At 35.0% G+C, this 8,342-nt stretch overlaps 1 pseudogene; it reads left to right on the top strand.

Annotated features, from left to right (window-relative positions):
- Window positions 1-7,138: 7,138 nt before the first annotated feature.
- LOC118759530 (U2 spliceosomal RNA) lies at window positions 7,139-7,304 on the top strand (annotated as a pseudogene).
- The last annotated feature ends 1,038 nt before the right edge of the window (window positions 7,305-8,342 follow it).

The raw sequence follows: 8,342 nt of genomic DNA, 5'->3' as shown, positions 1-8,342 counted from the left end.
TCTGAGCATTATGAAAAACATAAGTTGAAGCAATATGATATTCTATCCTTTCCAGTTGGCAAATTCTACTGTTGTTGTTTGTTATTTTGCCTTTTGAATTGGTAAGCACTGATATTTTAAACATTGGGGAGAATATAAAATGGCAAAACATTTTCAAATTTCTATATTTATCTAGACTTTATACAATTTAAGTCATTATCACATTTGCCAAGCAATTTTGTTCTCAGGAGTATAATACAAATTATTATATGTTTATTTGCAAACTTATAATACTACCTCTGCATATCAATATATGAGGGGACTTCAAAAAATCATTTAAAGTATACATTACAAGAAAAGATGGATACATTTCAAACACCTTTTATAGAGAATTAAACTTATATTTTGATTAAAATTTCCATAAGCTTTTTTGAGACATCCAGAAAAGCAGATAGATACTAGCATTCCACAGTATCTTTTGATACTGTGGATGCTTTTGCTGAGGAACTTATAATATTCTGAATAGCTATTATGAAAGCATATTAAATATAAAGAAAAATATTTTCAAAGCTGTAATCTGAAAAAAGTACTTTCAAATGTACATTATAAGATCAAGTATAACTATGAATTGGTTTGTACGTTTAAGTGTTTTTTTCTTGTGCCAAAATAGTATCATCTGTTGTAACTGGGTGAGTTTTGACTCAGTTTTTTTTACTTCTCTCTAGCTATTAATAATTAATATTTATTATGTTACTATGGTTTAAAAATACAAGATGGAAGCCTTGGTTATTGCAGAGGGGCTAGATGGCAAATGATAAAACAATTGCTTATGTAATAGGCTACACTCAGTCATGAAAAGAATAAAAATCCTGTCTTTTGCAATGAAATTGATGCATAATTGCTTAGTGAAATAAACCAGAACCTAATGTGATAAAATAAATACCATGTGATTTCTCAGACACGTGGTAGCTAATACATTGGGCATTAAAAAACTAAATGTGTGAGAGTGAAGCTGACATCTTATGAAGTGACTATTGTTTCTGTCCCTATCTGTATTCTTTTAAAGCAGTGACTTTCTGTTTTTTACTCATTGAGCATATGATTATTGATCATAAAGTAAAGTGAAAGTGCACTGTTAAAAATTACTGTGAGAGAGAGAGAAAGAGAGAGAGAGAGAGATAAATAGACCCAGTGAGAGAGACTGAGAGAAAAAAAGGAAGAAAGAAAGAAAGGAGGGAAAAGAGGGATTAAGGAAGGTAGAGGTGAAAGAGGGAAGAGGAAAGGAAGTATGGCTGTTCTTACATCATATCTATAAAATACTTGAAATCTGTTTATGCGAACACAAATTAAAAATAAAGAGAAGTTTCAATCGGAATATTTATATTGTGGAATACATTCAGGGTAATATAGTGCCTTTAAAAATAATGTATTCACTGCCTCCATGCGCATATGCTACTGTGCATCCTTGCGCCAGGTTCCATTCTTGTCCTCCTGTTTCTTTCTTTTTGTCCTGCTCTTATCAGCTTCTGTTCATAGCGCCAATATTAGACCGTCTGTTTCCAACATCCTCCACATAGTAATTGACATCACCTCCTGATAGGCCATTGGCCTCAAGAAAACACCTGAAATGAGCTGATGCTGCCAAATGCTCTTGTTTAGTAATTGTGATTTCAATCTGTGTCTGATGAGGTGAGCAGAGAGCTTACCTGAAGCCAGAACTGTGGAGGATGAGCACAGAACACAGTGGAAGAAAGATCAGCAGAGAGCGGATGAAGACTGGGGAGAGCAGAGATGATAAACAGGAGCCATAATGTGAGGACTTGTTTTCCAGTCCCTGACTTCGAATTCTGTGAATTTTATTCCAGTAAATATCTATACTCTTCCAATTAGTTAACCTTTTAGAGAAAACTGTTTTGAATGGGCTCTCCAGAGATCCCAGGCTCAGCAATACGTAATAGTCACTAAACAGTCTATGTTTGAATTGTATCTGACTTGCAATTTGCTTCATAATTAGAAAGATTGTACTCAAGAGTAAAAGATATTTTAAGGAAACTCATAGGGAAATTTCTTTTTGGTAAAAGGCATACATGTTTGGCTAATTACCTTTTATTTTATTATATCCAGAAAATAGAAGATAACTCAGTGGACAACGTTCTGTGTTTTAGTTTGATACTTATTTTTTGTGTCAGTCTTTGAATTAATCAATATTTTGCAGCCTCCCCTTTAAGGCTTCCAATTTCTAATGTAACAATTTTAACTAACTGTACAACATTTTTAGTCTGATATCTACTTTTCATGATTGGCACTGCCTAATGTAAAATGTACTTTTGAGGTGACATTAAGTAGAGCATAAAGGTGCTGTTTGAGATGTCTGTTTTCTCTATAAAAATACTTGGATTTGGGCTTGGCAGCGTGGCCTAGTGGCTAAGGTCCTCGCCTTGAACCCATATGGCCGCTGGTTCTAATCCCGGCAGCTCCACTTCCTCTCTATCTCTCCTCCTCTCAGTATATCTGACTTTGTAATAAAAATAAAATAAATCAAAAAAAAAATACTTGGATTCAAATACTGACTCCACCATGAACTCAACCTTTCTTTAAAATGCATCCGTGGAAGTGGCAGGAGATGGCTCAGGTTGAGTTTCTGCCACCTACAGTTTATACCTGGATGGGTTCATGGCATAATGTATCAAAACTGAATACTGATGTGAAACTGTATGGAATTGCATAATTTACAAATGATGTGATCATAAAAATTCACTAACTACTTTGTGTTTTAATTAAATCACTAGCAAAATATTTACAATAGCTAAACTAACATCATTGTTCTATCTTTAGATAAAGAAGTAGGTAGGGCTAGCTGATAATAGAAGCAAATGATTAATCTCAAAGTCAATAATTAGTAGCTGAAGCGCATTATTTCTTTTTTTTTAAGATTTATTCATTTTATTACAGCCAGATATACACAGAGGAGGAGAGACAGAGAGGAAGATCTTCCATCCGATGTTTCACTCCCCAAGTGAGCCGCAACGGGCCGGTGCATGCCAATCCGATGCCGGGAACCTGGAACCTCTTCCGGGTCTCCCACGCGGGTGCAGTGTCCCAATGCATTGGGCCGTCCTCAACTGCTTTCCCAGGCCACAAGCAGGGAGCTGTATGGGAAGTGGAGCTGCCGGGACTAGAACCGGCGACCATATGGGATCCCGGGGCTTTTAAGGCGAGGACTTTAGCCGCTAGGCCACGCCGCTGGGCCCAAGAGCATTATTTCTTAAATGATGTTACTAGTTTGGGTTAATATTTATGTAGTTTTAGTCTTATTAAATATTACAAATGATATCTTCTCATTTATTGCCATGTCCCACACATACTACTCAATGCAAGTAATCCCATTTCTGCAGATGAGCAAATTACATTTTGGAAAGGCAATTTTTTTACAGAGTCAAATAGAAGGTAGAAGAAGTCAATATTTTAACCAGCAATATCCTACTGTAGAGCTGTTATTTCATTCATTACGATGCACCACTTACAAGAAAGAACACAACATCACAGTTCCGTGTGAAAAGACATGTCATTTATTGTTGATTGAACCTAATTCACTCTTATTTTTGTATCTGGCCATGTATTTGAACAGAAAATACAAACTCACACATATCAAGACTCTTTCTTGTAATTATGTTTTTGATAAAAATCAGGCTAGAAAGATACTTCTTTCTGTCCTGATGTGATAATTGTTTTCTAGTTGCTCCTCTAAGTATACTTGCAATTGTAATCCTCCAACTTTCTGCCAGAATGACCTGTCAGACTGGACTAAGATAGTTTTCTGCCTTTTGGCTTTTTCAGTTCAGCAAATGAAACACCCTGGCAAGAAGTAGAGGGGGCATCTAGAGTAAATGAGGGTGGAATCTTCTCATTTTGTTTAACTTTTTAATAGTTGCTTACTTACCCAAGGATGGGATTGGAGACATCCAAATTTTTTTTCCCTTTTCACCCCTCTGCCTGTACCTTTGTAAATTATTTCTTTTGAAACCCACTTTGGAGCATGATATTCTGATTTCATTCCAGGACATTTCCATTTGTGTCATTTTGGAATACTTCCTCAAATGTCAGATTCTAACTGAGTAATTGGCATACTTGACATATATGAAATAATGAACACATTTTTCAAAGTCTAAAATATTTTTATTGAGGGCAAATTTTGAGAAAGGAACCTCTGAAGGTATCTGTTTCCCCTTCAATATAAATCAATATTTCTAACAAAGAAGTGACTTTCTAGCCAGACTTTTCTCTTTTATAAACAAGGAGTCTTGTGTCCCTGAGAAAGCTAAGAAAATTCAGCCATATATTCATGCTCTACTGTCTGGGAATTATGACAGTTGCCAAGAAAGGGATTTTAGGAGGCTTGCCCAGAATCTCAATGCTTTGGTCTGGCAAAGAGTGTAGGTCCCTTGGTTAGACTGAGAGATTAGAACTGCACTTCCAATTAGCAGTCTTTCAACCTGTTTAGAATCGTGTAGAGTTTTAAAATGATAGACAGATTTAGATTAGAATGACTCTTGGAAATTAACATAAAACAATAAGAAGAAATAATCTATGTAACAAATCTAAACTCAGGTGAGGATTTATCCTGAATTAAGTGATACTTTTTTTTTTTAAGTAACACTTGCATTTGATGGATTAAATTCATCTCAAGGAGAAACTATCAAATAGTTGTTTCCCTCTTTCCTGGGAATAATTCAGTGAATTAGTGGTACATTTCGTTTTACTGTGGATTCAGTAATGTTTTCTGGTAGTAAAGGAAGTGAGGAGGCAAGAATGCTTGCTTTCAAGCCTTCCAGAAACTTCTGAGAACTTTCTTATTTTAAAGAAAGCATCAAACAAAAGGAAATCCTTGCCAAATCAATGGTCATGTCAGATACTCTAACACAACTTACCGTATGCCACAAAGATACTAAGCTTTGTGGCTGTGAAAATCATTTGGTAAATTGTGAAATCAGTGGGATACTGTGTACTAGAACTTTATGCCCCGTACTAAAATTAGATAGGAATTATACTAATTATTCATCTTAAGTATGGGAAAGCCAAATCAGAGGAGTGAGTTTACTTGAATAAAGTGCTAAGGAATTAAGTGAATTGAAAACGCTGAATAGCCATGAGTTCTCCTAACACCATTTCACTGAAGAAAAAAAAAAAAAAACGCATGCTTGAATCTTCCCAGTATGTTTTTAAGAATTCGAAGGCTGCACATAGGGAACGCTGTGAAGTGAAATGTCTGATAGTCAAATTGAGCTCCTGGGCTGACCGACTGACACATGATAGGCTAATGAACATCATTTTGCTGTTGATTCTACTGCTTCTCTGCAGGTTAACATATTAGATGATTATATGCATTTATAAGAACGATTTGACTACATTTGAGTTTGGATAATAATGGATGATAAGACAGATACAATATTGATGTCACAGTTCTAACAATAGAAATTATGAATTAATTTCAGCTGTAGTAGAGATCCAGGTATGTGAGTTTTTGATAATTGCAGCATAACTTTAGTATTTTGTCTTAAAAATGTCTGTGTTATAAGTCTGGAGGTGAGAAAATAGGATGAGGAGAAAAGAGAAGGACAGATAAAAGGAATGGGAGGAAGAAGAGAAGGGAAAACAGGGGAAGGCATGAGAAGGGAAAGAAGATATGGCCAGAAGAAAAGAATAAAGAGTAGAAACAAAACGTGAGAGAAAGAATGGGAATGGATAATAAAGAAGGAGCAACAGAGTTGGAGCAACAGAGTTGAATGAAAAACATGATTCTGTACGGAAAACTGACACACATGGCATGATTACAAATATCACAAGATGTTGGGAACCAAATATCTAAGAAGATGTATGCCTAACCGAAAACCGATGAATACTCAGATTAGAAAACAAGTCATTAGCCTGTGGATATATTATTTCATATAAAATTTTCACACATTCACACTTACTATTTATAACATTACTTTCCTGCTTCCTGTGTCTTTTGATTCATTTACTTAACATTTAAACATTTATTTATTTATTTGTCTGAAAGATAGTAGTAGAAAGAGTGAGGGGATGGGAGAAGCAGAGTGAAGGACATCTTCCATTTGCTGCTCGATTTACATACATTCACAACAGCACGGGATGGACTGGGCCAGGCAAAACCCAGAGCCATGAGTTTCATTTTGGACTCCCACATGGTTGACAGAGGCCCAAATATTCGAACCATCTTCTGCTTTCCCTGAGTGTAGTACAAACCTGAATCAGAAACAAAAGAGCTGGAACTTGAACTGAACTAGTATTCGTAGGCAAAAATAGCATGAAAGGGAGTGGTTCAACCTACTGGCCCAAAATGACCCACTCCTATTCTGGCTTCAATTACCTATTAAAAATATTCATTTGCTACACATAATTGTGTAGCTTAATATTAAATGCATTGGCATATACCTAGGATCGCTGTGAATACATCAATGTCATGAATATTTGTTCATCTTTACACTTACCTACTTCTGTCTTCCTTGTGATGACTATTTTCTTTTTTTTTACATTTTATTATTATTGTTATCATTTTATGATACAGTTCCATAGGCTCCTGGCCTTATCCCAGCCCCAATTCCATCCCCCCCCACCAGTTCCTCTATATTATTACTAAAGTATAGTTCTTCATACAAAGTCATATGTCCATCATTGTGGGCATGGACAGTGGCAGAGAGTCCAGAATCCTATTGTCAAGATATAGTAGACAGTTTCTTTGTCTCCATTTCACAGCTACTGTACATCCCCATAAATGAAAAGTCATAATACAAAATCAACAACAGAAAGAAAAATAGAAATTTATAATGCCATGAAATTAAATAACATGTTCCTAGATATGACAGTCTCCGTTACACAGCTACTATACATTCCCTTCAATGAAGAGTCACAAAATAAAATCAACATCAGGAAGGAAAAAGAAATTAACAACACTATGAAGTTAAATAACATGCTACTGAATGACTAACGTGTAGCTGAAGAAATGAAAATCAAGAATCCTCTTGCAGAAAATGATGCTACTGTATGATCTGAGTCATTGAATGATTTAATCAGAAAAAATGTTTATGTAACATTTTAGTTTTGTGAAGTGAGTAAATTTCACATATTTTGCAGTAGGAGCATTGCCTCTTGGTCTTTTGGCTAAGATCGAGTGTGACATCTGTTCTTATCAGTTTGACAGTGCTTATTTCCACATTTGAGGATTTGCAAGAGTCGTTTGATGCAGAGGTTCTATCCCCTGACCACCAGATTTTAATACCCAATATTCTATTATTATTTTACTCTTCCTCCTTGCATTTATTACCATTGTCTGATTCTTTTTAATGTGAACAATTATTTGATATGAATGTATTTGATTACTTGTGTGCATTTCTCATGCTGGAAAACAAGCTCAATTAGACTTTGGCAGGGACTTCTGAGAATCTAAAATGAAAGAGCACCCAGTACACACAAAGTAAGCATTTTGTTTTCCATGTGAGTATATAAGAGGTAGAACTTCATGTATGAACTGCCTGTTGCTCATAGAAGGGTTGAATAATGAGTTGCCTGCTGCACAGGCAGAACTTTAAAAAAAAGGTCTAGAATGCTGATAAATACTTCTTAAATCCCACTGTACAAGGTAATTTAAAGGGCATTTTACTTTGTCATACAAATTCTTTCAGTTATTTTAAGTAGTGCTTTTTCAGTGTGCTCCTCGAAACTGCATTGTGTAGATATGCTGACATAATTCTGTGGCAACATTTGTTACATAATTATTTCTATTGCTTTTATTTTTAAATCAGTTACTTATTAAACCTTACCTGGATGATTAGGATCAGGAAATCACTGCTTTGTATTGTAGATTTAGTGAAGTGTGTGACTAAGAATAGGTTTTCATCAAAGTTTACAGTATGAATTAGTAATAGAACAGACAAGAAAGTTTAAAACTCATACTGGATTCCACAAATATGAACTTTGATATTACAAAGTGAAAGGTTTTAAGAGTTTTTCTTATTCTGATGCACATCTCGCTGTTGTACTCTATTTATGCACCAAGAAGATAGACTCGAATCTTCCCTAGTTTTAGTTAAGCATAGTACACTTGTTATTTAAATAATTTAAAGAGGTTTTCTCTTCTTATTTTTTTAAGCAGACACATGTTCCCAAAGATTCAATTTTGCGCTTCAACTTGGGAGCAGAAAATATAGTGTAATAGCTTTGCCAAAATGATTTTGTTTGGCAGCAAAGCCTGATACATTAACAATATTTAGTGTGTTAAAATTTTTATTTGACATGTCTAAGCGAATTTGTTGTTTTTAATTAAAGATTTTAGCAGGGCAAATATA

This window comes from Ochotona princeps, chromosome 4, assembly GCF_030435755.1.
Source record: "Ochotona princeps isolate mOchPri1 chromosome 4, mOchPri1.hap1, whole genome shotgun sequence".
Lineage (NCBI taxonomy): Eukaryota > Metazoa > Chordata > Mammalia > Lagomorpha > Ochotonidae > Ochotona > Ochotona princeps.
Note: the sequence above shows the minus strand (reverse complement) of the source record. Positions and strands in the feature narration are given on the sequence as shown.